Source organism: Patagioenas fasciata, chromosome 1, assembly GCF_037038585.1.
Source record: "Patagioenas fasciata isolate bPatFas1 chromosome 1, bPatFas1.hap1, whole genome shotgun sequence".
Taxonomy (NCBI): domain Eukaryota; kingdom Metazoa; phylum Chordata; class Aves; order Columbiformes; family Columbidae; genus Patagioenas; species Patagioenas fasciata.
The window spans coordinates 112156814-112180031 of record NC_092520.1 but is presented as its reverse complement, the minus strand read 5'-3'; positions in this window follow the sequence as shown (position 1 = coordinate 112180031).

Sequence of the window (23218 nt, the reverse complement as noted above, 5' to 3'; positions counted from 1 at the left end):
GGGATGTATGTCTGGTGTCTCTAAACACCCAGTGAATTGTCTGTTCATGGGTATCAGTCTGAAGGTGTGGGTCTCTAAATGGAGCCCAAATATAACTGACTACCACTGCATGGTGAGCAATGTGTAACACTATCTGCTCCCAAACCACTCCCCCGCTCCCCATACTGGAAAAGGCTAGGATCAGGCTGCAAAAAGCATAGCAATATTGTTTTTCCCAGTAATTCTCCTCCCTGGACTGCATATGTGGGTTTGCAACCAGCAGAGGCACCCCAGTCAGTGTGGTAGAGCTACAGAGAACCTGCTATAAGGTATTCTTCAGGGCATTTTATTTTCACAAGGTCTAGGAAGGGGACAGTGTACCACAGCATGCTGAGGGCAGCTGAAACTTTTTAAAATGCCTTTGGGTTGGATGTTTTTTTCTTTTTCAATGGGAAAGGGAAGACTGAATTGGATTTTTATGAGGTGTTCTTGTAAAGGCTCTCAACAACAGGCATGCTGTCTTTGTCTTTTCTATTTTCCTTCCTTCCTTTAAATATCCTTTCTTTCTTCTTTCCTTTAACTATCCTTTCATCTTTCCTTTCTAACTATCAACTGGGTTTAAGATAATAAGGATTGCATACAACTATTTGATAAGAGACTGTGCAGTGTGTGAATCATCAACACACATAGCCTGCCTGTGTGACTTCGTTGTATACCAAACTCTCCCTCTTACAAACCTGGCTGCAGAGAAATTTCCAAAGAAAGAGCACTGACCAGCAAAGATGCAGGTCTATAAAATTCACTAGGATATAGACGAATCCATTGCAACAAAAGCTTGTATATCTTTGTAACTCTCTTCATATGAGTAGTCCCATGAGTTTCCATGGAATCGCTCTTGAATGTCAAATTAAGAATATGAATGCATCTGCTTGAGCTGTGTTTAACTTTCCTTTATTGTCATGACCAAATTATGAAAATTACTGCAACACAGTCATATACCTAAGCAAAGGGGTGTTTTCAGATGTCTAAGATGTAAAAAGGTGCATTTTCTTCCTTTAATTTCTTAATACCTTCTCCTAAACCATCTAAAATATATCACTCGTGTTTCTGGGTGGTGACAGTTCTGATGCTGATAGAATTAGTGAGAGACTGTGGCTGTGCCTGGACTGGGTAGAACCATCCCAGGAGGGCATCTGTGCAGGTAAGGTATTTCCTGTAAGTGTCAGTGTAAACCAGCTTTCTGGGACAGAGGCAGTAGTGTGTTTCTGGACTGACATTTACTTTTAGAAAATCAGTCTCAGAGAGAACATTTTGGTGTTTGTTTCCTCACTGTTGCAGTCTCACCTGCAGGAAGTTGCTTAAAGCCACAGAGCCCCCAGGCGCAAGTGGTGACTGTGCCAGCAACACCCAAGGAGGTTTGAGTGTCTTCTGGGGTGTCCTAACTTCATAATACATGTAGACAAGGACAGATATATTATCTAGACTCTGGGATTCACCACTCATGTGCTAAAGGCTCCAAATACTAATGCAGTGTGCATTTTATGCAATGAAGAGCTCCTTAAACTCCACTGATGACTGTTTTGGATACATGGAATAGGAAGGAGCAGTAACAAGTCTGGAAGAGTATCTTAATTGGGAATGAGGGGACCTGCACACCCAGGGCTCAGAGAAGCCATCTGGTCTCCCACTGGCCACCTATGAATTCATCTGTGCCCTAGTGGGACGAAAGACATTTGCACTGGTGCCAGCCATGCCAGGATTTTCAGACAAGAAAATAAATATGAATTAAAAAACATCCTGAGCCTTCATTAAGTGAAAAAAACCCCAAAAAAACAAAGGAGTTGATATCTTCAGTAAAAATTTCAAAGGACCTTACAGACTGTATGATTTGCTGCAGCGAGGGTTTTCTCTGGCAGGATTACCAACACACGCTCTGCTGCAGCAGTGAGTGGAATGAACAGATCTTGGAGGGCGGGTGTGGAGATCTGTGACATCTTAGGTGTCTCAAAAATAGGCTTGAATGTTTTATTTTCTTTCTGCTCCTGTTTGATACTATTTATGTTAAAGTAAATCTGGATGTATAATATTGCCATAAATAATCAAAGAATCACAGTCCCTTAAAGTGTTTTCTGCGATGCACTCACAATCATTTGGAATTTCAATATGAGAGTTGTCAAAACGTCTGCAGTCTCCTTATTTTAGATGTGGGAGGAAGAGAGAACAACAAGCACAGTCCGGCTAGAGAGGGAAACAGAAATGGTGTGTGATTAAAATGACACTGTCCGAGGTCTTCTGCACTGCTAGAAGTACCTTAGGAACCTTCCTAAGGAACCTTAGGAAAGAGGGACTAGACAGAAGCAAGAGGTAACTTTATATTGTGAGTTCACATCTGTGGTTTGGGGCTTGGAATAAGAACTACTTCCAAGGTAATTTGTAGCAGTCCAGGGACCGCTGTGTCATGTAACACTGTATTGTCCCTGAGCTTCTGTAATGCCTCTGGTGCAGGGCAGCAGTGCCCCAGTCCAGACCTTGCTCACTCTCTTCATCCCTGGAGACATTCCAGGCCAGGCTGAATGGGGCTCTGAGCAACCTGATCTAGTTGAAGATGTCCCTGCTCATTGCAAGGGGGGTGGACTAGATGGCCTTTGAAGGTCCCTTCCAACCCAAACTATTCCATGGTTCTATCATTCTATGATTCTACAGTTGCTGTTCATGCCGCAGTTGTACCTCAGAGCCTTGGCTATGTGTCATGGACTCATGGTACTGAATGGTGGTTGAACCAAAATAGAAAGTCCCATTTCCAGGCTTACAGCTTTTATATACACCAAGAGACAGCCAGGAGGAGGTGGACAGGCAGAAGCCAGCCCAGTTGGGCTACCACTGTAATTTCTGCCATAGTCTGAGTGCAGTGGGAAGCCACTCACTCCTGGATATAAACCCCAAAGGTACTGCAGTGACCTGATTGCCCCTGAGAAAGCTGACAGTGATTTCCAGAACAGCTTACTTACAAAATATGTGAAATATCTGGTCACCTTGCAGAAGTAGCAAGCCGAGTTCTGATGAACTCCCATCCTCAGGCTTCAGTTCTCCAGACACCCAAGTCTGTGGCCAAGAGACAGATGTTCTTTGTTTCCTGGGATCTCTGCCTCCTTCCTATCTGCAGTGCTCCCCTTGCTCTGCCTTTTCTACCTAGGATGCCATGTAGCTCTACATCATTAGGCATAGTGTACATGGATTACGTTTGATGGTCCAGCCGCAGACTCTTCTTGCATCTTCTTGCAGGTTTGTCTAGCAGCATTTTGCCTGTCTGATAGGGCTGGTGTGCGTGGATCCTGCACATTTTCCCCTTTTGGACCACAGCACAACTGATGATTGTGAGTCCCTCAAGCCATGGAATGGTCTTCAGCACATAGTCAGTCCACCACAGGTTTCTAAAAGAGCTTCCTCTGACAAAGAGTCCTTTTTCTGTGTGTGTGTGAAAAATGTTTCCCGTATTTTCTACCAAACTTGAGCTTGCTTTCTCAAAGAAAAGCCCTAGCCTCTTTAAATTCAGTTTGTGCTAGAGGAGAGGTGTGAAATATATTAAGCAGATGAAAGAAACCAAATCAGTGTAGGGATAGACTGTGCAAGGGACTGAAATTCTACCTATAAATTATTTAAAACATTGAATTTGAATTTACAATATCTCTTTAAATCATTCTGTGTATTCCATAAATGGAGGTAAGACTTTCAGAGACATTCAGCCTGCTCCCCTGTGCTCAGCATCTTTTTATTTTCTTTTCTTGCTCCTAAGTACCTGACAGCTTTCTCTTCCTCTCTCATCATGCTACATTTAAAGTTCCCTTCAGGTGGAGTTTAAACACTTGGAATGTGAGTTCACAATATTCTCCTGTAAGCAAAGACTCTACTTGTTTCTACTAGCATTATATGTTTAGTCCCTTCCAGACAGAGATACACGAGGAAAAGTACGCGGTTTATTCACTGTGCTGTGTAAGACTCCCCTTTTAGCATCCTGGTTTGATTCAATACTGAGTAGGAGACTGCTGCTGTTTTCTTCTCTTTTTCACTTATAGGGGAATGTGGATACACACAGAGCCATGCTCACAGTATCATCTTCCTTATCCTTGTAGTAAATTGCCCTGGCTCAGAAAAAGAGGCTATTTTTTCCTTATCGAATAGGAGTGTTAGGCTTGGGATCCAAGGCTCCACTTACTGCCTTGGAGAGGTTTTCAGTCTGCTACTGAAAGTGCTAAATCTTACACTTCTGCTAAGTCGTTGGAGGAGACACCATCCCCCAACGTTGTGGGTTTTAAAACTGTTTTAATATATTTTTAAGTGTGATGGACAATCTCTAAGCCTGGATATTGGACAAAATATCAATAAAACTTCCTGCTTCTATTGAAAAGAAAACCTCATGTGGCTTCCTGTGCAGCCATTGCATTTGTAAATCACTCAGGGCACATGACCTCCTAACCGTATCTTGTTTCCAGCTCACAAAATGATGAAAGGTGATTGGGCTCCACACACTCGCTACCACTCTCCCCCCTTCCCTCCTCCGTGTGATCTTCCTTCCCCCAAGTTGCTCTGACAGGGTAAGGCCAGCTGGCACCAGCTTTTTCCAGCTGAGGGGCAGCAGGCACAGAGCAGCTTCATGTGCCCCTTGCTCCTTCCAAGGGCAGGGTTGGTGATTTATTCCCATCTCCATCATGGAGAGGGACTTTGGCGATGGGAAAAAGCAAACCCTTTGCATTCCCTGGGACATCATTGGCATCACAGATGAAGGGGAAGAGGAGCAGTTTTGCCCGTGAGTAATAACACTTAATTTGGTAATTGCTTTCCATGCCATCAGGGGATTCATAGCGCAGGCGAGCCGTGGCTTTGAGAACTGCCCCCACGTTACATGGGGACAGACTGAGGTCTGTGTGTCCCTCGCTGTGCTGGGGTGTTCATGCAGCAGCCAGCGTCCAGCCCCCTCAGAGGGTGACCTCAGCAGAGGACAACTGTGGTGCCGACACACCTTGTGCACATGTAGCATTGCAGGGTGCTATGAAGTTTTTGCAAGCAATTGAAAGAGAAAGAAAAATCAAGCTAGAAGCAGTCCTGAAAGGGCAGATAGAGAAGACAACTCCAGGCTAACTCTTATGCTAGTACACATTTAATTTTTTAAATGACTGTAGGAAAGCCTGTTTCTTTCTTCTCTTAAAAGGTCAGAAGTCCCCCCCAGTATAAGAGAGTAGAGAGGACTTGTTTCTGCCTAGATATTTGTCTTTTGATGTTGAAAACCAGGAATATGCAGCTGCAAAAACTGCAGCAAGGAGAATGGGTTTGGAGGGGTAAGAGAAGGGTTGGCACTAAGAAAAAGATATTGACAGCATTTTAGGCTAATGTAGTGACAAAGCCAAATTTTGCTTAAGTTTTAATATTTGATAAGCAGTGCTGGCTGAATTTCAATACTAATTGGGGGTGTCTCTCTTGATCGTTGTACATACACCAAACCCCAGCAAAATCTTTAGAATTGCTTAACTGTACACAAGGATATTCAGATGTTCTCTGCAATCAATAGTATGGGCATATTAGCAATCAGATTTTTTAAGTGGAAAGGATGTTCTTCTGATAAAGCAGCTGTTAGGTGAAATCCTGTCTCTCACAACACTTAATGACCTCTAATTTCTCTTTGCCTGACCAGACTTCCCTCATCCCTGGTGGGAGCTTGGGTATGGGACAAAGCTGTGCTAGCTCCACCTGCTCTTTATTCCCTTCATCTTTGTAGGTTAAAAAAGATTTTATGGGGACGAAGTTCTGTGTCAGGGGAGGGAAGGTGGGAGAAAGGGGGAGGACTTCTCTGTGTGCTTCTAGAGGGCAGTGTGTTGATATGCTGCTGTACAGCTGGTGAAACACTTGGTCTTTCAGCTGTGACTATATTAACTGCAAAACAATTTTACTGTTTGTTTTTTCGCTGGGAACCAAGGGAATGGGGAGAATTGAATCCTTTTCTCTCATCCAAGGTATTCTTCTGAGTCAAGATTGTAGAATCACAGAATTATGGAATCATTTAGGTTGGAAAAGACTTTTACTGTCATATACTTGGGCTTGTCAGATGCACTTGGACCCCCTACCTCTTTGCTTGTAAGTCATCCTATGCTTTATTGGTTTGAGTGACACGAACTATATCTTTGTCCCCAGGGGTAGCAGAGACCAGCCCAAGGGTTGCAAACTGCACCAGAAGTTTGTTAGGGGCTCCAGATGAGCAGGCACCCCAGACATTGCAAGAGCACTGGTCACAACTCCTTTCCTATCATGCAGCTCTGCAGGGCAGACATGTATCTCAGGATACATCCCAGCTTAGATTCAGGATAAACTGGCCCATTAATCAGTCCCTCTGGTGAGGCTGGTGGAAGTGGGAGGCTTGAGGCCTGCACTGCAGCACCCGCTGGTGCCAGGGCCCAGGTTTCCCTGTGGGCACATGGGACTGCTGCCGCCGCAGCCACCGTTCCCCCAGACTGAGGGTCGCACTCTGCTTCTGGCCATTTCACACACACACAAAAAAACGTATTTAAGAAAAAAAAAAAAAAATTGCTGCCATACAGAATGTTCTTTCATTTACCTTAGGAAGAAGTGGGAAAAGAAGTGAGATAGCACTAACAACATCAACCTCTCACAAGAAAAATTACACTTCTGCCACCATAAAGAGCAAAATAAAAACCTGTAAAGGGCACCATATAAAGAAAGACAACAAGTAAGAGAAGTGTGGATACAAATCTTCGTAACCATGAACAGTGTCTATTTCTTATCATAATAGTCTGCCTTTATTATTGTTATCAATTTAGTCTCAGCTAAAATAAATCTTGAAGTATGCATTTATACTTGCACATATGGCAGTTAACATAACACGCAAGGTCCATTCAAATGGTTACTAGTGGTTGAAAAGAGTAAGCCGTAATATGATATGTAATAAGCTATTGGTACAAATGCAATTTTCTTTTGTAATCATGTGGATATCCTACCAGAAAAGGTCAGCTCCACTTTGTTTTGAAGTCCCGTGAAGAATAGACATGGGAGGTGAAGGCAGAGAGCATTCAGTAGGCTTTACCAACTCTTTCCGTAACTCTTTTAATGAACATTTGTATCACATGGAAGTACCATCAAACAGAGCTGCTTTTGACTCCTGTTCTGCAGGGCCTACACCTTTCACAATAAAACATCTTAAGATGCTGAAGTGACTTTAATGTTCCACTTTTTTTTTTTTTTTAGCTGAATTTAGTATTTTTAAATGAATTGATCTAACCCTCACTGCTGGTAGAATGAACTCTAGCAGAGACATGGCTTGTTTTTTCTCTTTCAGTTCTGGAGTAATTATTATTAATTTCATGTGTGAATAGAAACACAGGAGCTGAATTTCACATTAGGTGGTATTTGTGATTTGTCAGCCACCTGTGAAACATGTGGCTCACTGAGACTCCTACTCCACTTGCAGTGAAGCTTCCAACAGATGTTTTTGATGGATTTCAGGATGGTGGAGAAGCAGTTCAGTGAGCAGTGGAGCCAGCCTTATGTTTTGATTCCCTGAAGATTTGTTTCTTGAGGCTGAGCCACCATGCAGACACTGGTTCAGCTTGAGTGGCTGTCATTTCTCTGCCTCGCTTCCTCTTTCCGTGAATCATGTTCAAATCAAACATCCTTGATTTTCTAGCTGCTCTGTCAAGTCTCCTTGAAATTGACCAGCAGCTTCACAAGCTATTAGGAATGTCAGGTAGACATCTAGATAGCAATGCTAGATAAGCCTGATTAGGAAACCATAGTAGATATGTACAGATATCTCTAAAACTGATTACTTTCAGTTTCAGCATTTTACGTTGCTACTTTTTGGAGAGGAGGAGTGTGATGTGTCCAGGTCACGCTCCAAGAAGTGCTATATATCTTCAATTCCTACAAAATTATGCATAAATTCAGCGTTACCCTGCACCTTTCAGGGTCTGGCTGGGGTTTCGCATCTGGCTGTGACTTTCTCCAGAACTGAGGCAGGTGCTGTCATAGCTATTGTAAGTTAATTTGAGGGAGAAAAAACAAGCTTTCTCCTTGATTAAACACTTCAGAATTGTAGTGACCCCAGCTGTACTTTATATGATATGCAGACTTGCACTTGGCAATAAGTATCTTCTAGAGCTCATCTGACCATTTCCTGTCTGACTTTGGGGCAGATATTATAAAATGCCTAAAGCAAAAAGGGCTTCACCTTTTGATGTTCTACCACAATATAACAGGACATGTGATTGCAGCTGCAAAAATGAGCACCGTTTTATTTGGGAAGGCAGAATGTGCATTCCTGAAGCCTTCCAGTAATGGTCCCTCACCTTTCAGCACTAACTAGCTACTTCACAGCCGGGTTGAAGCAGTGTTGCTTATGTAATTGCATAAGGCCTTTGAATTAGGGGGGCAGGTGCCCAGGGCTGATGGGCAACAGGACATCTGGAAAGCAGGGTGGGAGAGATGCGGTCTTGTGGTGAGGTGGCCTGTGCTCCTCCAAGGGGCTGTGTGGCTGGTTCTGTGATGGCAGGAAAGGTGTCTGGAGCTCAGGCAGGCGCTCACAGAGGAAAGAGAGACATTTTGGCTCAGCTGTTCCTGGGACAGGAGGGAAGAAGGCTGAGAGGCATTACGGAGTGTTTGATGCACAGTATGTCACTCTGCAACTTCTGCTTTTCAGAAGCTGAAGGTCACCTTAGATTCAGGCTTACTTGAAGTTCGGGTCAATACAGGAATTGTCTCATCTTTCCTTAGAGTATTGGTGGTTACATTAACAAGCTGAGGTTTTTTCTGAGAGGCTGCACTTCACTACAAGCCCCAGCTTGTGCTGCAGCAATATTGAACCTGGTTTGGAAGCAGCATTGGAATGACTGTTGCTCAGAAACTTGTGGGATTTGGGTTCTGGTGCTGATGCCCACTTCAGTCACATGCAGTAATATCTTCTATTTTTTTTTTTTTTTAAATAAGAGAACACTTGTGGATTGGTGTGAGACAGGCATGGTGCTGTGGAAAGATGGCAGACGCAGGACCTGGCAGGCTTTCCTAGGGCCAGGTAGGTTGCCATGGTAGTTAGGACCAAGATGAAACAGAGAAGGAGGAATAGCTTTACGACTGAAAATTTGTATTGTTTAAAATCTGTTTAATAGCAAAGATAGCTGTACACAAACCCTAGTATTCATTACTTATTTTTTTTACTAAGTTGGATATTATTAGCTTTTCAGAAAATAAATGCCTGAGATGCCTCCTGGTAGCTTCTATCACAAATGTGTTTGAGAAAGAGATTATTTTACTCTTTTAGCAGAAGAAAAAATTCTAATTAATTTTACCTGTCAGCAAGCCAACTGTTAATTCAGAATCCACTGAGAAGCTTTTGATTAACTAAAAATTGTTCTTTTATTAAGTAAATTAGAGCCATTCAAGCAGCACATGAGGCATTTGTAAAGCCACTGTTAGAAGTAACTTACTGAAAGATTTTACAATAAGAAGTCAATTTGCCAGGAAGAGCAGACTATTTCAGTTTCAGTAGGATCAGGAATAGTGAAGGCTGTAGCATCACAACATACAGTGAAGCTAAACAGCTGTGCTGGTCAGGATGTTCCTAATTATTTGTTTCCTGTATGAAAAATCTGCTTCTTGTACATTAACACTCAGGAATGTTAAAATATGAGTTAAGAGTAAATAAGCTGAACTGCATTTAGTCACTGTGCCAGCACTCTCAATAAGAGTTGACCTTAACTCAATTAAGAAGAAATTATTTTCAAAGTGATATAAACTAAGTGGTGTAGTAGAGGCAGCAAGCTATTAGACTGCAAATTATTATGGATGAGGGATCTGCAGTAATTGTTGATGATTCTTAATATATAGCAAATGTGAAGTCATTCAAACTAGAGTGGTGCTAGGGCAGAGAGCACACATCAGTACTTATGTAGGAGCTGGCATGCAATAACATGTTACCTCAAACCTTGTCCAAGCACTAAATCACTCTAAGACCTTTTTTTAATTCTATATGAGAGACCATCTGTGAGATAATTTAATGAAGTTTACCTGCACTGCCTTAAAAACGGATTTGTATTAGTTCTGCTGACTGCTGTGCATAACCAGGCTATGGAATGTGAGTGTGATTCTGGAAGCAGCCAAGGGACAGCTGAAATCTGTTCTGCCAGTTGCCTTAGGGATGTGCTGTGGCACAGGGGATGTGTGGCCTCCTTGAAAAGGGAATTACAGATGTGATTAAGTGGGGAGTGCCCTCCAGATGAGGAATGGCACCAAGAAATGCCTCTGCCGTTGAACTTCTGGGTGAGAAGGAGCTGGGGACTGCCAGCACTGATGCAAGCTGGAAGCTCATAACACCTGCCAGGGTGCAAATCCCCAACACTCAAATGAGGCTCCAAACATCTCCATTCCACATCTTATTGCAGTGGCAGGTGCCACCATGTCCAGCTCCAGACCTAGCCTGGCAGTGCAGCTTTAATTCGTATATTATATTTTCAGTGAGTAATGCAAAGGGCCTGGAAAACTTGTCTGAATCTCCCACTGACTCCTTGGCACATTTCCCACTTTTCCTGTCTCATTTGGCATTTCTGTGCTCTCTCATAATGAGCATTCACAGAACAACAATAAAGAGGAAATTTGGTGAAGAATAAAGGTAAATTTATTAAGGCTAGCAAGTGTGGAGAAAGCTGATGTGTTCTGTGTCTATAATTTTGCCAATAACACTGTGACAGAAATAGCAGCTTAGGGTTTGCATTCAATTTATGCATCTGCATTTCTTCTCTGTTGCTTTGCAATCAGACTAACAGCCACTGCAGAGACCATCAGTGACAGCGATTACATTATGACCTTTTAAAGCTTACTTTCAGAGTAAAGATTTTTATCCCATATTACCAATAATTGCTGACTGGGTTTAATACAATCCTCCCAGTGCACTGAACTGCAGGGTTTATGATTTCTGTGATTTAATAGATCAGGTGTCTTGGCCATGGGGGAGACTAACTGTTGTAACAGGATCTTCACAATTTGATGAATTTAAAATTTCCTACCAAGATTCTCTGTATTTGCTGTATGCCTCTGCTGCCACGGTCTTGCAAATGACATCACCTTGCTGGAGAGTACAGCCATGTAAGGGGTGTAGTCAGAGACAAACTTCAAGGGTTTTTCAAAGCTTTGTGCCAATGAGACTCCAATTTAGTTTGATCTTTAACCAGTCCATGGGAGCAGAGAGTAGAAGCAGGTATGTTCATCCCATGTTTCAGCTCTCTGTGGCATGCCCTTGCCTGGCAGCTGTATGCTGCATGTGGCCCAACAGGTGTTTCATGTGATGGAGGGAGAGGACACCTCTAAAAGCCATGAAACAGTGATCTGTGCCTCTGCAAAAATGCTTATGTGCATACCTTGACCATTCATGTGTCTGACTTCAGTCATTTATAGTGTGTTAGTCTGGACTTGTGACACATGGGTAGGCCAGACAAAATCCGTTGGTCACAAAATAAAAGCAGAATCAGGTCATCAGCTCTGTATAAATCAAGGAATTCCAGCATAACATTTTGAAAGGTGCACTGTCTAGAGATTGAATTGAGGTGTAGACCTGTGTCTTATGTGTTTCCTGTTTTTTATTATAGGGGACACTAGCATTAATCCAGTTGTAAAAAACAATTAGGTTACGAACAACAAAAGATGCCACAGCAACAGCTGGACTATTTTCCCTAGGGAAATCATGCCCACCTTGGAAACACTTGGTAAGGCAGGCCTTGTGCAGTGCCTGGGACATTTTGTAGCTACTGAATAGGAGAAACAGACATCTTGGGTACTTCAGCAATGTGTTTCCTCCAGGGCTGCAGTTTAAAGAACCTGTCTCACAACAGATGTGCACACGTGTGCATGCACATACCTGCACGCACAGGTGTGTGCACATGTACCCCATCCCTCTTCCTCCTACCCCAGTCAGCTCCCCTTTTGTGGTTATGCTAATACTTTGGGGAACCAGGATGAGCCAGTTTGTGTGAATTACAAAACAGACCTTCAGTGAGGACTAAGAATGCTCCCAGTGATTTTGAAATTCAGGTCAAATTTGGAAAACTTGGTTTTGCTACTTTAGGTTTTGCGTGCCCTGCACACAGGCCAAGATGGGCTGACCGGGAATGACTGATCTGTAAAGCCAGTGCAGTGCGACTTTGAGTGCTCAGTGCAACAAAAGCTGCTTGAACCCTCATTCTGCTGGTTTTTATCTTTTGGATAAAGATGTCCATGCTTACCTTACAGTTGATGGTGATCTGCTTCCCCCATGAAGCCATCAGCATACCAAACTCATGCCAGAATTACCACTTCTAGGAGCCTTGTGGGGATGTGCTTTGTCAGCTACTTAGTTCTTGGTCTTGCTTGATGGAACAGCGGACACTTCGCTAAACATGCCAGTGGTTTATGGAGTGAGAACGTGTTTGCTGAGTTGTGCATGAGACTCCTGAGCAGAATCACAGGGTAACTAATAGTAACTGCTCCTCTTCACTGTAATTCCTGCTCTTGGCATCAGGGGAATGGCTCTGTATTAACAACCTGAAAGAGAAAACCTTTACAGCCCATTCCTCATTGGTTTCCTGGACTAACCAGTTCACCCAAATGATATTAATACTCCTACAGTGTAATTTCCTCAATAAACAGAGAACCGAATATTTTTTCCACACCTCCTCTTGATAGAATTCTGTATAAACAAGCTGGGAAATCTCATCTCTTAAATTTTCTGACATAAGAAACTACTGTCACTTTCTGAAACAGTGGAATTGGGCTCTGACCATTAGATATAAAAATTTTAATGCTTTTACTGTACAGTCCTGGCATCTACCCTTTCCATGTATTGTCTAAAAGAACATTAACTACATGCACGGGAGTTATGAAACTAGTCAGCTAACATTCGAAGCAAACATTTCAGCAGCACGCCTCTACAGTTTTCAGAGGCTGAACTTTTGTTTCAGCTGTGATGTTATACAATCCTATTTCCATGGCAAACTTCCAGATACACACTTGTCAAAATTCACGGTTTATTTAGCAAAACTGTCGAGGCACATATGTGCCATATGCATTCTCCCATTCTTTACAGATATGGTTTTTAAAACAGCAATTTCCTGCTGCAATTAAGTCTGTTGCTTGGACTTCAATAGATGTATTTGGCATTGAAAGGGAATCTGGCTTTGATCCCTACCACTAAAAAGAGCACTGGTCAAAAAAAGTCCAGATATTCTTCTGCTGTTCCACCTGCTGCCTATTGCAGCGTTTTAAACATTCTCTGTTTATTTGAAGTTTCTTTTTTCCACCCTGGTGTTTATCCTATATTCAGAAGGCACTCTTTCTCTGAAGCAAACTGTACCTAATATTTGCACACACCTTAATATGAAATATTTTGAGCTCTGTCTGCCCATGAGTCTCAAAGTTCTATGTCTCTTAACTGTTGTGACATCTCTTTCATACAACCAAGGTTAAGCACATGAGTTTGAGGATGAAGCGAAGGAGATACCTGCTTCTTCCACCACAGAGGTGTGGCACACAGGCAGTCAGAGGTGGGATTTTGTGAGCCCTTGCCCTACCCTGCAGACACAGCTGTCATCTTCTTGCTAGGTTTGGAACAACGGAAAACAGCAATAGGCAATGGAAATCATACGCTCAGGACTTGGACTCCAGTTGAGTAGGATCTGGGAATCTGGTCAAAACATAGAAAACTTTGCGAGACACTGAATTTTTCTGTGGGAAACTATTTATATATATATATGAAATATTTTCAGTGTGGAGAAGAAAATTCCCCTCCTGCCTTTGTGTCACTCCTGTTTCTTTTTCCTCATCTGCAACCATCACCACTAGCTCCTGGCTCTTTGGTCTGATTCCAGCCTCCTCATCCAGCTAGGATGCATCCCACCCCATACTCAGCACCCTGGTCCCAGTGCACTCACACCTTTGCTCCCAGTTGGCTGTCACACTGATGTTCCCCTCTACCACTGAGGTGCCATCCTCGTCCCTTACCTTCTTCCATTCTGCTGTCCCAGCTCCCGACCTAGTACCATCCTCCCCTCCTCTCATCTTGGTACCTCTATCTCTCTTTCTCCCAGACTCCTCACATCCTTCAGTATTACTTATACTTGGAACCATCCCTGGCCTCCAGCCTCAAACATGTCTTGCTTCCTTTGCACATGGTGCCATGAGACAAGCTGGTAGTTGCCAAAATACAGCAAATATAGGCAAAGCTCCCTGCTTCCTATCCCAGTGCCTGTATCCATGACACAGGGTAGTCCTGTGCCATAGGGCCCCTTAAAGTTGTCCTTCACACATATGCTGGGGTTTAGCTGCCTAAAATGACAGCAGTGAGCCAGTGAAAATGGAAACTCGTCTCTAACAAAAGAAAGCACATTCATGTAAAGGATGATGTAAGGTTGCTTATTTGGAGGATTATTATCACACCTGCCTATAACAAGGAAGCCCAAACAACAAACCAGCAAAAAAACAAGATGCAGAACTAAGGAGCCCCAGTTCTATTTTTCCTTGCTCTGATCACTAGGCTGACATAACCTTGGTTGATTGTGTAAAATGTCATTAAGAATGAGTGGTGAGCCTTTTCTCCCTTTACTGATTGCTCCTCCACCCCCGACATTACTGCGATGCATGCTGTTAAGCCATGACTTAACTCTGAGCCAGCTCAAAGCAGAGCCACAGAAGAGCCAAAATGAACTTGAACAAAGAACAGAAGCGAAGTCCCTACCCTGTCCTTGTCCATGGCGGGGGGAGGCAGTTTTGCATGGTGGCAAAGCCATTTGCACTGGGAGGAGAAGGGGAGAGAGAAGTAACATGAGGAAGGGGGCTGTGCTTTACTCTGCAGGAGGGATAACTGGCCAGAGCTGGGGGAGAGCAGTGGGGAGCTTGCAGGGGTATGCATAGTTCACTTTTCTTTTTATCCCCCTAAATCACCCTAGCACTGCCTTCCCCTTCCCTGCTCTAGCTTATTCAGCTGTCTCTCAGAGACAAACAGCCTGCCTGTCTTCACAAGAAGGTCCCTCTCTGTAAACCAAGCACCACTCAGTCCTTTACCTTCCTAATTTTGTCATGTGAGGAACACCTGGGATGGCATCAGGGAAGGAGAGAGGCTGGCAGGGAAACTCTGGCGAACTGAACTTGGAAGGCCCAGTGGATCAGTCCACATTATTCGATATAGACACCTCAGTACATGTCAAAGCAATGAGTGACTTTGGCTGCCACCAGACTGACAGCTCAGGGTATTGAGGTCAGACTCCTAGGAGTCTGGAAGTGAGTGAGCAGATGCTTAATTTGCTGGGCTCATATACAGAAAAATGAATAGACCTACCTGAACTGGTAAGATTGCAGCTTTTTGCTGCACCACAGGTAACGGTCGAGGTAGAATATATTTTAAAATAGTCTGCTTTATGGCCAGCAGTTCTCTGTAGTATCTTTGAGCCTTCCATATGCCATTAGTAGTAATATATACTGCAACCTTCAAGCAACCTCAGTTTTGCATCCTTTTCAAGGCTTAAAGGTTGGTTTGTTTTGCTTTGGTTTTGGAGAAAGGGGAGAGATAGAAAGGAACCAAATGTCAGTAAGAACATTTGAAAGTGTAATAAATGTGCAGTTGTGAGGGTTGTCTGTGACAGAAGCGCTTCCTAAAAGGGCAAGCTGTTACAGCATTCCAGTAATTTGACTGTTCCATGAGGTTGTTAAATAACCAAATCCTTCAGCTGAAATAGCTCTGTCCCAATTCTTGTCTGTACCACCGTACAAGGTAAATGTAGCTGTTGTGATAGTGGGTAGATGAAGTTTCATATTTGACACAGCTGGAGTTTGATCCACTAACTAGTAATAAATACTGAAGGATAAGCAGAAGCTAAATTGGATAGAAACCAGAAGTATTTGCCAAGTAAAGTTCCTCAGTTTGTCCCAGAATAAATCAAAGGGCCTTCTGAGACAGCTGTGTGAAGTCCAGAATTAGACATATCCTTTCAGTGAAATGAACACAGATCATTTCAGAGATTTCCTCTTGCTTTAGAGGATATGACAGCAGCATCGAGGACACAGAGTTAGTGACAACAGTCTTGTTCTCCCATCACCACTCTCTAGGGGAAGAGGCACATTTATTATTCCATTTCCACCTGCCCTAGAACCCTCATACTTCATCATACTCCCTTGTTTCTAGAAGTATTTTGTATCACTTGTAGAAGCATACAGCTCAAACAAGGTTTCATCTCCCTGGCTAGATTTTCTGCCTTGCCTGCCTAGTTTTAGGTGTCCAGAAACTTAATGATACCTAACAAGACTTAGGCAGAGTTTGCTTGAATTATTCATGCAAAATACTGTCTAAATCCTTCTTGGATTGATTTAATTTATTCCTCCCCTTGCTAAATGTAGAAAAAATACATGTATTGTACAACCACTATTATTAAGTAGCTCAAGCTATTCCCCCTGATTATGATTGCTTGAATATCAGACTTTCTTGCCTTGGGAATTAGTTGCAGGTTACATGCACTTGGCCTGAGTCTTCATTGCTCTGCCCTACACACAGGAGAAATGGTTACATGTAGAGATAATGGCCTTATTCCCTGTTGTTTTAAGCACATGTGTGAATCCAGTCCCTGGAAGCATGCTACCAATTTTTGAGCAATCTGTTCATCCATTCTTTCAAATACAGTACTTTTCGTCCAATGCCAAAATTTGAAAGAACAGAATTGTCTACTCTGCCTCTTTTCTTAGTCTTTCATATACATGTCCTGCTATGCAATAATTTCATCAATAAAAACTCTCTTTCCAGGTAATGCATCGTTTCTCCTCACTTAAAAATGAATTGGAATTTCCTTTATTCGTGTTACATGAAGAATAACTGGAAATACATGCATAAGTTTTAGCATTGAAATACATACATTCTTTTCATGTCAAAGTTGTTGTGAGTGACAAACCTCCTTAACTGCAGGGTTGGCAAACTCATGAGAGCATCATGCCAGATTTTCAGTTTCTTTACCAAATGAGCTGTCATTGCAGGTCATCAGAACACCAGCAATCACTTCCTTAGTCATGAAAGATTTCTCTTTCTGAAATACTTACCATTTACATACCTGGGACCAGGATGGAGAGCCCTGGCACAGAAACAGTAATGAAGTCTGAGAGGTGAAGCCAGACTTTTGCACAACGGAATACGTACTAAATAATAACTCAATACATACTGAAAGGAAAGCAGTTATACTGAACAAGAACTGTGTGCCTTATTCTTTTCCTTTTTTATCCCCTTTTTTCAAAGCAAGCATTTATTTGTGTCAGAAGAACACAAGTACATAGGTAAAGTAACTAAGAAAATGATGGAACCACTGAAAACACGTTAACATTTATGAAACCATGTAAGTAAAAGCACCAGGATGCAAATCAAATATAGATGATAGAGTTAATAGTTACCAACAGTTACCATGGGTAGATTTTGATGTATTTTTAACTAGTATATATCTAGCAATAAATAACATCACTTATAAAATAACAGGTTAAATTAACTATTGCTATAGTTAATATATAGGGGATAACATCAGTGAATATTACAGTACAGTAATGCTGAATGTGTAAACATACATGGTAATCAGTTTCATATTATCATATTCACATATATCTGCAAACAATTAGCTTAAGATTTATGTGTGTTTATTACGCGTTATTCAGCAGAAATGTTTGTTTGATGCTCTTTTGTTTTTGTAGATAATCTAGATTTTTCTTGGCTTTTTTTTTTTTGGGGGGGGGGGGGTATTTTAGTTTGTTGCTGTCATTGTGTTTGTTTGTTTGTTTGTTTCCCCCCATACAGCTTGAAAATGTCTTTTCCCTGAAAGTGTTTTGGAAAAATGGATTTCCTTTGGCTGTTATAGATAAGAAAAATGCTTAGGTGTCTCCCAGGAATTTTTTGTGTTCTTCAAAGAAAGAAAGTCAGAGGAAGGAGTTAAAAAACAGAAGTGCCATAAGCAGAAATAGATTTTACAGTCCTTCTGCTGGAATGCAGTATCATCCCAGTGGAAGTCATTAGACTTTTTTCCTCCATATATAATGAAGGACTACTGTGACTCATTGTTGAATTGTAAATGAATTTTTAAAACCTTTCAGAGCCACGGTCAGGGACATAATGAAAAACAACAGCTCAGGATATCATCCCACCCTGTAATTCCTTAGCAAGGAGATTATACAGGTCAGTTGCTGAGTAAACCCTGTTTATGATCATTGAACTTCAGGTCAAGTGTATTGCTAGGAAATTGATTTTCACTGGAAATTTAAGTGCCAATGAAAAAAAAATCCAACTAATCATGTCTTTTGTTGTTGCTATTCTAAAATATTAGTGATCAGAAATCATCAGACATAAATCAACAAAATAATTTCCACCAGTTTCCTGTCAAAGTGCCTGCTGTCTTTCTTTTTCTCTCAACTCTGTGGGACGGAAAATGACACCATGTCAGTCTTTCTTACATAATTACATTACCGTATTATTGCCTTGCTAGAAGTGGGAAATCTTGTTCAAAGACTATTGTCAAATATTGTCCTTTCCAGCCTATTCTAACTTAGCCTCTAATTTTCAAAGTGTGTCTTCTGATGTGATTTTATCCTTTTTTGCTTCTTTTTGGCCTAATAATGGCTTGGTAACATGGAGAGCAGTGAGCAGAAGACTGCATGTCAGCCAAAGCATGGTGTGCCCTTCCTCGCATCTTACCATAGCTTGATCTTCCTCATGTGTGTCATCTCACAGGGGGGTATCTCACCAGTGGTCTGAAAGGTGGGTGTCACTTCTGAGAGGCAGGTGTCAGGTCAGACTGGAAGTGGTACAGATAGAGCACAGGATGATTATATTTTTCTTCCTTTCCTTGGCTTGTGGAAAATTACTTCAATGTGGTGTGACTCAATTTCTGCATCTGTAGAAAGCACGTGGTTACCAATCTCACAGGACTGCTAAAACGTAGTTTATCAATAGCTGTAAAGCACTCTGTGCTCCCCATATAGAAAATATGGATATTTTAGAACTTTAGATTGAAATACTCATAGAACCTTTTAGACGTTTTAAATCCTATGCTCTATCCATTAGGAACATCTACCCCAATCTGCACAAAACAGTCCCTAAAACATCAGTCAGTCTTTTCAGGAAAACCACAACGAGTTCAAGCACATTAGTTAGATACTGTGTTCAGAAAACATGAGGAGTGAAATCCTATCCCCGCTGAAGTGAGTGGCTAGGGTTTTGTTTCCAATTTAGATTTAGAGTCTCCGGACAATAGAAGGCTGCTCATGTCCTTTGAGATCATATTCCAATGGCTTACTGCCCTCATGGCTAAAAATCTTTAGTTTGGAGATGGCATTTCCCAAAGGAGTCTGCCCATCCTGAGATTTGTTTTGAGCCTTCTCTCCTGCATTGTAGTTGAATATTAAATATATTCAGAAATACATTTAATAACATCTTGTGGCTGCTAGTCTTTATAAAACAATAACATAACTATTTTCTAATACTCTGAAAGCATATTGCCTTTCCAAACATCTCAATTATCCACAGGAAAGAGCTCAAAGCAATGAAAAAAAAAGACTATCCTCATTCGGAGAACTATTAAAGTGTTTTTCAAAGGCTGATAGTGAGAAAGTAAAGGCAATGGAAAAATGGAAAAAGAGTTTATTAGGGTATATATATCCCTTCTGTGCAGTATAAATCTTGAATAGAATAAAGTAGCTAGCCAAGTGTTTCACTCTTATTAAAAGAAAATGAATTCTGGATGCACACTTTCACTTCCAATAAGATAACACTGACCTTAGGTCAGCAAGCACTATAGGAATATCTTTTTTCTTTTTCTTTTTTTTTTCCCCCCTTCTGTACAATTGAATGCAATTTCAGCCATGGGGGGTGCAGAACAGGGGGAAGGAAAGAAATATTACACCACTTCAGTTGTTATCCATTTCATCTCCTCAAATGATCCTGGATTTTAGGGACAACAGGTGACTGATGTTACAATGTTTTAGTTAAATGCCAGGGTTATTACACTGAGAGAAGTACAGTCAACCATAGCTGCACTGCAGCAGTGAGCAGAGCTTCAGTAAATCCCTTTCCCTCTTAACACACTGAGCTAGACCAACCTGTGTTTCCATGCAGCAGAATTTAGTTCACAACAATAACATGTCACTAAAATCTGCTTTAGACAATAGAAATTTTACCCTGACCAGTCTGAGTGCCAGATCAGATCTTCTGGGAGTGTTCCTTCCTTTTATCACTCTATTGCATCTGTGGTATATCATCCACATCTTCCCATCTGTTGAGCTGGATGAAGGAGTCAACTTCTGCTCTTTAGAGAAGTGGAAATAGAATGAAAACTCACAGTGGTTACGTTGTTCAGGATAGACTGCCTGGACTCTTGCTAATCATTCAGCTTACAAAAGAGACATTAAGAGATGAGGCTAGCAGCTACTGAAAAAGGGTTAAGGGGTCTTGTGGCCTGCCTTCTGCCCAGAAGAACCAAGTACAGGATAGATGGTTTATCCTCAAGGGCAGAGGCTCACAGCAATGCAGAAAGGTCACTCAGGCCACCGAGAGGTAGTCTCAGCAGGAGAGCGCATCCACTATTGCTTCTATACCTGCATACCTGAGGTGTTCTCAGGCCAAACTCTCAAAGTCATGTTTTATAGTTCAGTACAAATGTTCAAGTTGGTATGGCTTCATGTTTGATGATTTTCATTTAACGGAATGGTGTACCCGAGTCTCTTAAGCAATGAAAGTAACATGCACAATTTAGTTCAGCAAATCCTAAAACATGCTGGATCCAGATGGATTTTACTGCTATATTTTAAATCATTCAACAGAAAATGCAGTTCTTGTGTATAAATGCATGTCTCAGGCCCTTTGAATCCAGTAATAGGTCTCAAGAAAGTTTTGCTGATGCTGTGATTTCAAAGCTGAGCGTGACTCTGTCTCCTGCCCCAATTATCAGCCAGTTTCTTTAATAATTCAAAATTCTTGCTAAAATCCTGACCTTAGAGATTAATAAAATGATCCTTTATAGCCTTTCCAAGTCAGGCCGATTAAACACAGATTTGGCAGAGACAACCTGAGAAACTTCAGTAACGTTATTCATATAGCTAACAGAGTTACCTCCCCTGCTGACGCACTCCCAATTAATGCCAAGAAAGGCATCTGATCCGACGGAAGGGGACTGCTTGTTCCGTGCTCTCTGTTACCTTGGATTTGGTCCCAATTTAATGATAACATCACTGTATTTTACTCTACAATTTTGATTATTTTATGGAAGTGGGTATCAGACTGTCCAGCTCACAAGCCTTTTGGAGATCCCAGACAACAGCAGGTGTTTTGGCAGGAGGCATTTGTTCACTCCACTGAGAGCACCTGAAGGAAGAAAGACTTGTTTGGTATGGCAGAGGGTAATTAGTTTGTACCCTGCAGCAGGAAGATACCCAAACCGAAGCATTTTATAATTGCAACCGATGGTTTTACCGCTATCAGCACATCAGCTTTTGCCGACCTCTTCTGCAACCAAGCAGCCACAGCTTAGCTTAAAACTGCCTGCAAGCTGCTCTGGTTAAACTGATGCAACTGTATACAAGACAACAGATTTAAAATTAGTTTTTTTGTTACGCTGGTGTTTATGAATGCCAGCTGACTCACTGCAAGCTGAATTTAAACCAGTTTACTAGAGTTCATACCTAAAATTAGTGGGGTTTAGACAAACCAGTTTAAAACTTTGCTGTGAGGGTGGCACCGACAAAACCAATCATGCTGTGAGGCTGCCAGGAAGGAGGGGGATGTGGGGGTCAAGGAGACACCTCTGGCCATGGCCCAGCCACCTCTGCCCAGCTGCTTGTTGCCTCTGACATGTCACCAGGGGCAGAGATGACCTGGATGATGGCTTTGCCTGCCAGTAGGTAGGGGCCCCAGCGGGAGATGAAGGAGGGGTTGAGAGGGCCCTCCATGAGCTACAGCGGAGGGAAGAGCCAGGTGGAGGCTGTGGGGCACATGGGGTGTCCTGTGGCTGGGATGGCTGGAGGTTTCTGACTCCTGACAATGTCAGGGAGCTGTCCCTCCACCTGCAAGCCTGCAAGAAGTACGAGTGCCCCACAGCAGGCAGGGGCAGAAAACCATGCCTGGAGAGGCATCCCAGACTCTTGGCAGCAGCAGGAGGAAGTAGCAGGGGATGACGGAGGGACACCCCCATTCCACAGGGATGCAGGCCCCTGTCTCCCAGCTTGTCAGGAGCTTGAGCAGGCTCTCAGACCTCTTCTGCCACAGCCGGGGGAGGTCCTGATGCTTTTCTTCTGGATGCTCCCACTGAAGGGACAGGGCTTTAGCTGGCTGCACAGTTGTTGTCAGTGGCAGATTTGGCTTTTATAACCACGAGACCCACTTTGAGAACTGAGAATGGCTTTAAGGAAACCCAACAGCCATCTCCCAGCACCTACAAGGAGGTCAGGGAGAAGGTGGACCTGGGCTCCTCGTAGCATTGCAGGATGGGAGGGCAAGAGGCAATGGGCTGAAGTCAAAATGAGAGAGATTCAAGGGAGGAACTGTCTTTCTGAGCAGCCATGAAATTTCCTTCTCTGGAGGACTTCAAACCCTGACTGGTTCAAGCCCTGAGCAGCCTGGTCTGTCCCCAGAGCTAACCCTGTTTTGGGCAGGGAGTCGAACTGGAGGCCTCCCGAGATTCCTCACAGCCTGAATTATCCCATCAGCCTATGACAATCATTTGGTGTTTTTTAACAAAGACAACTTTACACGTACAGCACATCATAACTGGGCTCTTAGCCTCAATAAGGTCTTGTGGCAGCAAATTATACAGATTAATCAGCTAACCATCATTTCAGTCAGCTTTACTTTCACGCTGACTTCGGTTTAAGGAAACAAGACAGCTTCATCTTCGCAATCTCCTGTACTTGAGGCAAACTTCCCAACATGCATGCTTAAATAAGCAACCTGTTTCTGAAAGTGCTGAGGTCTCATCAGCTGTCTCTTGAAGGGAAATTATTGCCAGCTGAGCACTTTGGAAAACTTGATCTTTTGTCTACCCACCTAAACAAGGCTTTTGGACCCTAATTTTTGGCATATCTTTGGTGTTTTGGTCACAGCAGCTTTTAGGTGTTCTGAAAAGGCAAATTCCTTCCTTGCAAGAAAGGCGCATTATTACATCTGTGGTATTGTCCCTCAAGATCAGAAAGGGCAGGTGACCCATCCAAA